This window comes from Calliopsis andreniformis, unplaced genomic scaffold, assembly GCF_051401765.1.
Source record: "Calliopsis andreniformis isolate RMS-2024a unplaced genomic scaffold, iyCalAndr_principal scaffold0025, whole genome shotgun sequence".
Lineage (NCBI taxonomy): Eukaryota > Metazoa > Arthropoda > Insecta > Hymenoptera > Andrenidae > Calliopsis > Calliopsis andreniformis.
Window position 1 is genome coordinate 6,050,370 of NW_027480434.1, and position 11,233 is coordinate 6,061,602.

Below are 11,233 nucleotides of genomic sequence, written 5' to 3' on the forward strand. Positions count from 1 at the left end.
ACTTTTCGAGCAACCTAGGCTTCACCCTAGGGCGTTGCTCCAACAGATTGAATAGTTAGTGTCTTAGAAGTCAACGCCCGAACCATAAAATGCAAAAAAAATACAACAGTGTTTCCATCATATACCAGGAATAATTGCAACCAGTTTGAAAGTGATGGCCAATTCTACGTTCCGGGCAACCTAGGTTTCACTCCAGGGCGTTGCTCCACCAGATCGAATAGTTAGGTCCTTAGAAGTAAACGCCAGAAGCATAAAATACGATATAAATACAACAGCTTTTCCATCGTATAAAACGAATAATTGCAACCAGTGTGAAGGAAATGGTCATTTCTACGTTCCGAGCACCCTAGGCGTCACTCTAGGGCGTTGCTCCACCACATCTAATAGCTACGGCCTTAGAAGTCAACGCCTGAGGCACAAAATACAATATAAATACAACAGCGTTTCCATCGTATAAAACGAATAATTGCAAGCAGTGTGAAAGTTATGGTCATTTCTACATTCCGAGCCACCTAGGCTTCACTCTAGGGCGTTTCTCCACCAGATCGAATAGTTAGGTCCTTAGAAGTAAACGACAGAAGCATAAAATACGATATAAATACAACAGCATTTCCATCGTATAAAAGGATTAATTGCAACCAGTTTGAAAGTCATGGTCATTTCTCCTTTCCGGGCAACCTCGGTTTCACTCTAGGGCGATGCTCCACTAGATCGAACAGCTAGGGTCTTAGAAGTCAACGCCAGAAGCATAAAATACAATATAAATACAACAGTCTTTCCATCGTATAAAACGAATAATTGCAACCAGTATGAAACTTATGGTCATTTCTACTTTCCGAGCAACCTAGGCTTCACCCTAGGGCGTTGCCCAACAGATTGAATAGTTAGGGTCTTTGAAGTCAACGCCCGAACCATAAAATGCAAAAAAAATACAACAGTGCTTCCATCATATAACAGGAATAATTGCAACCAGTTTGAAAGTGATGGCCAATTCTAAGTTCCGGGCAACCTAGGTTTCACACCAGGGCGTTGCTCCACCAGACCGAATAGTTACGGCCTAAGAAGTCAACGCCAGAAGCATAAAATACGATGTAAATACAACAGCTTTTCCATCGTATAAAACGAATAATTGCAAACAGTATGAAACTTATGGTCATTTGTACTTTCCGAGCAAGCTAGGCTTCACCCTAGGGCGTTGGTCCAACAGATTGAATAGTTAGGGCCTTAGAAGTCAACGCCCGAAGCATAAAATGCAAAAAAAATACAACAGTGTTTCCACCATATATCAGGAATAATTGCAACCAGTTTGAAACTGATGGCCAATTCTATGTACCGGGCAACCTAGGTTTCACTCCAGGGCGTTGCTCCACCAGACCGAATAGTTACGGCCTAAGAAGTCAACGCCAGAAGCATAAAATACGATATAAATACAATAGCTTTTCCATCGTATAAAACGAATAATTGCAACCAGTATGAAACTTATGGTCATTTCTACTTTCCGAGCAAGCTAGGCTTCACCCTAGGGCGTTGCTCCAACAGATTGAATAGTTAGGGCCTTAGAAGTCAACGACCGAAGCATAAAATGCAATAAAAATACAACAGTGTCTCCATCATATAACAGGAATAATTGCAACCAGTTTGAAAGTGATGGCCAATTCTACGCTCCGGGCAACCTAGTCTTCGCTCTAGGGCGTTGCTCCACCAGATCGAATAGATAGTGCCTTAGAAGTCAACGTCAGAAGCATAAAATACAATATAAATACAACAGTCTTTCCATCGTATAAAACGAATAATTGCAACCAGTATGAAACTTATGGTCATTTCTACTTTCCGAGCAACCTAGGCTTCACCCAATGGCGTTGCTCCAACAGACTGAATAGTTAGGGCCTTAGAAGTCAACGCCCGAAACATAAAATGCAAAAAAAATACAACAGTGTTTCCATCATATAACAGGAATAATTGCAACCAGTTTAAAAGTGATGGCCAATTCTACGTTCCGGGCAACCTAGGCTTCACTCTATTGTGTTGCTCCACCAGATCGAACAGCTAGGGCCTCAGAAGTCAACGCCTGAAGCATAAAATACAATATAAATACAACAGTTTTTCCATCGTATAAAAGGATTAATTGCAACCAGTTTGAAAGTGATGGTCATTTCTCCTTTCCGGGCAGCCTAGGCTTCACTTTAGGGCGTTGCTCCACCAGATCGAATAGCTAGTGCCTTAGAAGTCAACGACAGAAGCATAAAATACAATATAAATACAACAGCTTTTCCATCGTATAAAACGAATAATTGCAACCAGTATGAAACTTATGGTCCTTTCTACTTTCCAAGCAACCTAGGCTTCACCCTAGGGCGTTGCTCCAACAGATTGAATAGTTAGGGCCTTAGAAGTCAACGCCCGAACCATAAAATGCAAAAAAAATACAACAGTGTTTCCATCATATAACAGGAATAATTGCAACCAGTTCGAAAGTGATGGCCAATTCAACGTTCCGGGCAACCTAGGTTTCACTCCAGCGCGTTGCTCTACCAGACCGAATAGTTACGGCCTAAGAAGTCAACGCCAGAAGCATAAAATACGATATAAATACAACAGCTTTTCCATCGTATAGAACGAAGAATTGCAACCAGTATGAAACTTATGGTCATATCTACTTTCCGAGCAACCTCTGCTCCACCCTAGGGCGTTGCTCCAACAGGTTGAATAGTTAGGGCCTTAGAAGTCAACGGCCGAACCATAAAATGCAAAAAAAATACAACAGTGTTTCCATCATTTCACAGGAATAATTGCAACCAGTTTGAAAGTGATGGCCAATTCTACGTTCCGGGCAACCTAGGTTTCACTCCAGGGCGTTGCTCCACCAGACCGAATAGTTACGGCCTAAGAAGTCAACGCCAGAAGCATAAAAAACGATATAAATACAACAGCTTTTCCATCGTATAAAACGAATAATTGCAACCAGTGTGAAGGTAATGGTCATTTCTACGTTCCGAGCACCCTAGGCGTCACTCTAGGGCGTTGCTCCACCACATCTAATAGCTACGGCCTTAGATGTCAACGCCTGAGGCATAAAATACGATATAAATACAACAGCGTTTCCATCGTATAAAACGAATAATTGCAAGCAGTGTGAAAGTTATGGTCATTTCTACATTCCGAGCCACCTAGGCTTCACTCTAGGGCGTTTCTCCACCAGATCGAATAGTTAGGTCCTTAGAAGTAAACGCCAGAAGCATAAAATACGATATAAATACAACAGATTTTCCATCGTATAAAAGGATTAATTGCAACCAGTTTGAAAGTGATGGTCATTTCTCCTTTCCGGGCAACCTCGGTTTCACTCTAGGGCGATGCTCCACTAGATCGAACAGCTAGGGCCTTAGAAGTCAACGCCAGAAGCATAAAATACAATATAAATACAACAGTCTTTCCATCGTATAAAACGAATAATTGCAACCAGTATGAAACTTATGGTCATTTCTACTTTCCGAGCAACCTAGGCTTCACCCTAGGGCGTTGCCCAACAGATTGAATAGTTAGGGTCTTTGAAGTCAACGCCCGAACCATAAAATGCAAAAAAAATACAACAGTGCTTCCATCATATAACAGGAATAATTGCAACCAGTTTGAAAGTGATGGCCAATTCTAAGTTCCGGGCAACCTAGGTTTCACACCAGGGCGTTGCTCCACCAGACCGAATAGTTACGGCCTAAGAAGTCAACGCCAGAAGCATAAAATACGATGTAAATACAACAGCTTTTCCATCGTATAAAACGAATAATTGCAAACAGTATGAAACTTATGGTCATTTGTACTTTCCGAGCAAGCTAGGCTTCACCCTAGGGCGTTGGTCCTACAGATTGAATAGTTAGGGCCTTAGAAGTCAACGCCCGAAGCATAAAATGCAAAAAAAATACAACAGTGTTTCCACCATAAATCAGGAATAATTGCAACCAGTTTGAAAGTGATGGCCAATTCTATGTACCGGGCAACCTAGGTTTCACTCCAGGGCGTTGCTCCACCAGACCGATTAGTTACGGCCTAAGAAGTCAACGCCAGAAGCATAAAATACGATATAAATACAATAGCTTTTCCATCGTATAAAACGAATAATTGCAAACAGTATGAAACTTATGGTCATTTGTACTTTCCGAGCAAGCTAGGCTTCACCCTAGGGCGTTGGTCCAACAGATTGAATAGTTAGGGCCTTAGAAGTCAACGCCCGAAGCATAAAATGCAAAAAAAATACAACAGTGTTTCCACCATATATCAGGAATAATTGCAACCAGTTTGAAACTGATGGCCAATTCTATGTACCGGGCAACCTAGGTTTCACTCCAGGGCGTTGCTCCACCAGACCGAATAGTTACGGCCTAAGAAGTCAACGCCAGAAGCATAAAATACGATATAAATACAATAGCTTTTCCATCGTATAAAACGAATAATTGCAACCAGTATGAAACTTATGGTCATTTCTACTTTCCGAGCAAGCTAGGCTTCACCCTAGGGCGTTGCTCCAACAGATTGAATAGTTAGGGCCTTAGAAGTCAACGACCGAAGCATAAAATGCAATAAAAATACAACAGTGTCTCCATCATATAACAGGAATAATTGCAACCAGTTTGAAAGTGATGGCCAATTCTACGCTCCGGGCAACCTAGTCTTCGCTCTAGGGCGTTGCTCCACCAGATCGAATAGATAGTGCCTTAGAAGTCAACGTCAGAAGCATAAAATACAATATAAATACAACAGTCTTTCCATCGTATAAAACGAATAATTGCAACCAGTATGAAACTTATGGTCATTTCTACTTTCCGAGCAACCTAGGCTTCACCCAATGGCGTTGCTCCAACAGACTGAATAGTTAGGGCCTTAGAAGTCAACGCCCGAACCATAAAATGCAAAAAAAATACAACAGTGTTTCCATCATATAACAGGAATAATTGCAACCAGTTTAAAAGTGATGGCCAATTCTACGTTCCGGGCAACCTAGGCTTCACTCTATTGTGTTGCTCCACCAGATCGAACAGCTAGGGCCTCAGAAGTCAACGCCTGAAGCATAAAATACAATATAAATACAACAGTTTTTCCATCGTATAAAAGGATTAATTGCAACCAGTTTGAAAGTGATGGTCATTTCTCCTTTCCGGGCAGCCTAGGCTTCACTTTAGGGCGTTGCTCCACCAGATCGAATAGCTAGTGCCTTAGAAGTCAACGACAGAAGCATAAAATACAATATAAATACAACAGCTTTTCCATCGTATAAAACGAATAATTGCAACCAGTATGAAACTTATGGTCCTTTCTACTTTCCAAGCAACCTAGGCTTCACCCTAGGGCGTTGCTCCAACAGATTGAATAGTTAGGGCCTTAGAAGTCAACGCCCGAACCATAAAATGCAAAAAAAATACAACAGTGTTTCCATCATATAACAGGAATAATTGCAACCAGTTCGAAAGTGATGGCCAATTCAACGTTCCGGGCAACCTAGGTTTCACTCCAGCGCGTTGCTCTACCAGACCGAATAGTTACGGCCTAAGAAGTCAACGCCAGAAGCATAAAATACGATATAAATACAACAGCTTTTCCATCGTATAGAACGAAGAATTGCAACCAGTATGAAACTTATGGTCATTTCTACTTTCCGAGCAACCTAGGCTCCACCCTAGGGCGTTGCTCCAACAGGTTGAATAGTTAGGGCCTTAGAAGTCAACGGCCGAACCATAAAATGCAAAAAAAATACAACAGTGTTTCCATCATTTCACAGGAATAATTGCAACCAGTTTGAAAGTGATGGCCAATTCTACGTTCCGGGCAACCTAGGTTTCACTCCAGGGCGTTGCTCCACCAGACCGAATAGTTACGGCCTAAGAAGTCAACGCCAGAAGCATAAAAAACGATATAAATACAACAGCTTTTCCATCGTATAAAACGAATAATTGCAACCAGTGTGAAGGTAATGGTCATTTCTACGTTCCGAGCACCCTAGGCGTCACTCTAGGGCGTTGCTCCACCACATCTAATAGCTACGGCCTTAGATGTCAACGCCTGAGGCATAAAATACGATATAAATACAACAGCGTTTCCATCGTATAAAACGAATAATTGCAAGCAGTGTGAAAGTTATGGTCATTTCTACATTCCGAGCCACCTAGGCTTCACTCTAGGGCGTTTCTCCACCAGATCGAATAGTTAGGTCCTTAGAAGTAAACGCCAGAAGCATAAAATACGATATAAATACAACAGATTTTCCATCGTATAAAAGGATTAATTGCAACCAGTTTGAAAGTGATGGTCATTTCTCCTTTCCGGGCAACCTCGGTTTCACTCTAGGGCGATGCTCCACTAGATCGAACAGCTAGGGCCTTAGAAGTCAACGCCAGAAGCATAAAATACAATATAAATACAACAGTCTTTCCATCGTATAAAACGAATAATTGCAACCAGTATGAAACTTATGGTCATTTCTACTTTCCGAGCAACCTAGGCTTCACCCTAGGGCGTTGCCCAACAGATTGAATAGTTAGGGTCTTTGAAGTCAACGCCCGAACCATAAAATGCAAAAAAAATACAACAGTGCTTCCATCATATAACAGGAATAATTGCAACCAGTTTGAAAGTGATGGCCAATTCTAAGTTCCGGGCAACCTAGGTTTCACACCAGGGCGTTGCTCCACCAGACCGAATAGTTACGGCCTAAGAAGTCAACGCCAGAAGCATAAAATACGATGTAAATACAACAGCTTTTCCATCGTATAAAACGAATAATTGCAAACAGTATGAAACTTATGGTCATTTGTACTTTCCGAGCAAGCTAGGCTTCACCCTAGGGCGTTGGTCCTACAGATTGAATAGTTAGGGCCTTAGAAGTCAACGCCCGAAGCATAAAATGCAAAAAAAATACAACAGTGTTTCCACCATAAATCAGGAATAATTGCAACCAGTTTGAAAGTGATGGCCAATTCTATGTACCGGGCAACCTAGGTTTCACTCCAGGGCGTTGCTCCACCAGACCGATTAGTTACGGCCTAAGAAGTCAACGCCAGAAGCATAAAATACGATATAAATACAATAGCTTTTCCATCGTATAAAACGAATAATTGCAACCAGTATGAAACTTATGGTCATTTCTACTTTCCGAGCAAGCTAGGCTTCACCCTAGGGCGTTGCTCCAACAGATTGAATAGTTAGGGCATTAGAAGTCAACGACCGAAGCATAAAATGCAATAAAAATACAACAGTGTCTCCATCATATAACAGGAATAATTGCAACCAGTTTGAAAGTGATGGCCAATTCTACGCTCCGGGCAACCTAGTCTTCGCTCTAGGGCGTTGCTCCACCAGATCGAATAGATAGTGCCTTAGAAGTCAACGTCAGAAGCATAAAATACAATATAATTACAACAGCTTTTCCATCGTATAAAACGAATAATTGCAACCAGTATGAAACTTATGGTCATTTCTACTTTCCGAGCAACCTAGGCTTCACCCAATGGCGTTGCTCCAACAGACTGAATAGTTAGGGCCTTAGAAGTCAACGCCCGAACCATAAAATGCAAAAAAAATACAACAGTGTTTCCATCATATAACAGGAATAATTGCAACCAGTTTGAAAGTGATGGCCAATTCTACGTTCCGGGCAACCTAGGCTTCACTCTATTGTGTTGCTCCACCAGATCGAACAGCTAGGGCCTTAGAAGTCAACGCCTGAAGCATAAAATACAATATAAATACAACAGTTTTTCCATCGTATAAAACGAATAATTGCAACCAGTATGAAACTTATGGACATTTCTACTTTCCGAGCAACCTAGGCCTCACCCTAGGGCGGTGCTCCAACAGATTGAATAGTTAGGGCCTTAGAAGTCAACGCCCGAACCATAAAATGCAAAAAAAATACAACAGTGTTTCCATCATATAACAGGAATAATTGCAACCAGTTTGAAAGTGATGGCCAATTCTACGTTCCGGGCAGCCTAGGCTTCACTCTAGGGCGTTGGTCCACCAGATCGAATAGTTAGTGCCTTAGAAGTCAACGCCAGAAGCATAAAATGCAATATAAATACAACAGTTTTTCCATCGTATAAAACGAATAACTGCAACCAGTATGAAACTTATGGTCATTTCTACTTTCCGAGCAACCTAGGCTTCACCCTAGGGCGTTGCTCCACCACATCTAATAGCTACGGCCTTAGAAGTCAACGCCAGAGGCATAAAGTACAATACAAATACAACAGCGATTCATTCGTATAAAACGAATAATTGCAACCAGTGTGAAAGTTATGGTCATTTCTACATTCCGAGCAACCTAGGATTCACTCTAGGGCGTTGCTCCACTAGATCGTATAGTTAGGTCCTTAGAAGTAAACGCCAGAAGCATAAAATACGATATAAATACAACAGCGTTTCCATCGTATAAAAGGATTAATTGCAACCAATTTGAAAGTGATGGTCATTTCTCCTTTCCGGGCAACCTAGGTTTCACTGTAGGGCGTTGCTCCACCAGATCGAATAGATAGTGCCTTAGAAGTCAACGCCAGAAGCATAAAATACAATATAAATACAACAGCTTTTCCATCGTATAAAACGTCTAATTGCAACCAGTATGAAACTTATGGTCATTTCTACTTTCCGAGCAACCTAGGCTTCACGCTAGGGCGTTGCTCCAACAGATTGAATAGTTAGGGCCTTAGAAGTCAACGCCCGAACCATAAAATGCAAAAAAAATACGACAGTGTTTCCATTATATAACAGGAATAATTGCATCCAGTTTGAAAGTGATGGCCAATCCTACGTTCCGGGCAACCTAGGTTTCACTCGAGGGCGTTGCTCCACCACACCGAACAGTTACGGCCTAAGAAGTCAACGCCAGAAGCATAAAAAACGATATAAATACAACAGCTTTTCCATCGTATAAAACGAATAATTGCAACCAGTGTGAAAGTAATGGTCATTTCTACGTTCCGAGCACCGTAGCCGTCTCTCTAGGGCGCTGCTCCACCACATCTAATAGCTACGGCATTACAAGTCAACGCCAGAGGCATAAAATACAATATAAATACAACAGCGTTTCCATCGTATAAAACGAATAATTGCAACCAGTATGAAACCTATGGACATTTCTACTTTCCGAGCAACCCAGGCTTCACCCTAGGTCGCTGCTCCAACAGACTGAATAGTTAGGGCCTTAGAAGTCAACGCCCGAACCATAAAATGCAAAAAAAATACAACAGTGTTTCCATCATATAACAGGAATAGTTGCAACCAGTTTGAAAGTGAGGGCAAATTCTACGTTCCGGCCAACCTAGGCTTCACTCTTGGGCGTTGCTACACCAGATCGAGTAGTTAGTGCCTTAGAAGTCAACGCCAGAAGCATAAAATACAATATAAATACAACAGTTTTTCCATCGTATAAAACGTATAATTGCAACCAGTATGAAACTTATGGTCATTTCTACTTTCCGAGCAACCTAGGCTTCACCCTAGGGCGTTGCTCCAACAGGTTGAATAGTTAGCGCCTTAGAAGTCAACGCCCGAACCATAAAAGGCAATAAAAATACAACAGTGTATCCATCATATAACAGGAATAATTGCATCCAGTTTGAAAGTGATGGCCAATTCTACGTTCCGGGCAACCTAGGTTTCACTCGAGGGCGTTGCTCCACCACACCGAATAGTTACAGCCTAAGAAGTCAACGCCAGAAGCATAAAAAACGATATAAATACAACAGCTTTTCCATCGTATAAAACGAATAATTGCAACCAGTGTGAAAGTAATGGGCATTTCTACGTTCCGAGCACCGTAGCCGTCTCTCTAGGGCGTTGCTCCACCACATCTAATAGCTACGGCCTTAGAAGTCAACGCCAGAGGCATAAAATACAGTATAAATACAACAGCGTTTCCATCGTATAAAACGAATAATTGCAACCAGTATGAAACTTATGGACATTTCTACTTTCCGAGCAACCCAGGCTTCACCCTAGGTCGTTGCTCCAACAGACTGAATAGTTAGGGCCTTAGAAGTCAACGCCCGAACCATAAAATGCAAAAAAAATACAACAGTGCTTCCATCATATAACAGGAATAATTGCAACCAGTTTGAAAGTGATGGCCAATTCTAAGTTCCGGGCAACCTAGGTTTCACACCAGGGCGTTGCTCCACCAGACCGAATAGTTACGGCCTAAGAAGTCAACGCCAGAAGCATAAAATACGATGTAAATACAACAGCTTTTCCATCGTATAAAACGAATAATTGCAAACAGTATGAAACTTATGGTCATTTGTACTTTCCGAGCAAGCTAGGCTTCACCCTAGGGCGTTGGTCCAACAGATTGAATAGTTAGGGCCTTAGAAGTCAACGCCCGAAGCATAAAATGCAAAAAAAATACAACAGTGTTTCCACCATAAATCAGGAATAATTGCAACCAGTTTGAAAGTGATGGCCAATTCTATGTACCGGGCAACCTAGGTTTCACTCCAGGGCGTTGCTCCACCAGACCGAATAGTTACGGCCTAAGAAGTCAACGCCAGAAGCATAAAATACGATATAAATACAATAGCTTTTCCATCGTATAAAACGAATAATTGCAACCAGTATGAAACTTATGGTCATTTCTACTTTCCGAGCAAGCTAGGCTTCACCCTAGGGCGTTGCTCCAACAGATTGAATAGTTAGGGCCTTAGAAGTCAACGACCGAAGCATAAAATGCAATAAAAATACAACAGTGTCTCCATCATATAACAGGAATAATTGCAACCAGTTTGAAAGTGATGGCCAATTCTACGCTCCGGGCAACCTAGTCTTCGCTCTAGGGCGTTGCTCCACCAGATCGAATAGATAGTGCCTTAGAAGTCAACGTCAGAAGCATAAAATACAATATAAATACAACAGCTTTTCCATCGTATAAAACGAATAATTGCAACCAGTATGAAACTTATGGTCATTTCTACTTTCCGAGCAACCTAGGCTTCACCCAATGGCGTTGCTCCAACAGACTGAATAGTTAGGGCCTTAGAAGTCAACGCCCGAACCATAAAATGCAAAAAAAATACAACAGTGTTTCCATCATATAACAGGAATAATTGCAACCAGTTTGAAAGTGATGGCCAATTCTACGTTCCGGGCAACCTAGGCTTCACTCTATTGTGTTGCTCCACCAGATCGAACAGCTAGGGCCTTAGAAGTCAACGCCTGAAGCATAAAATACAATATAAATACAACAGTTTTT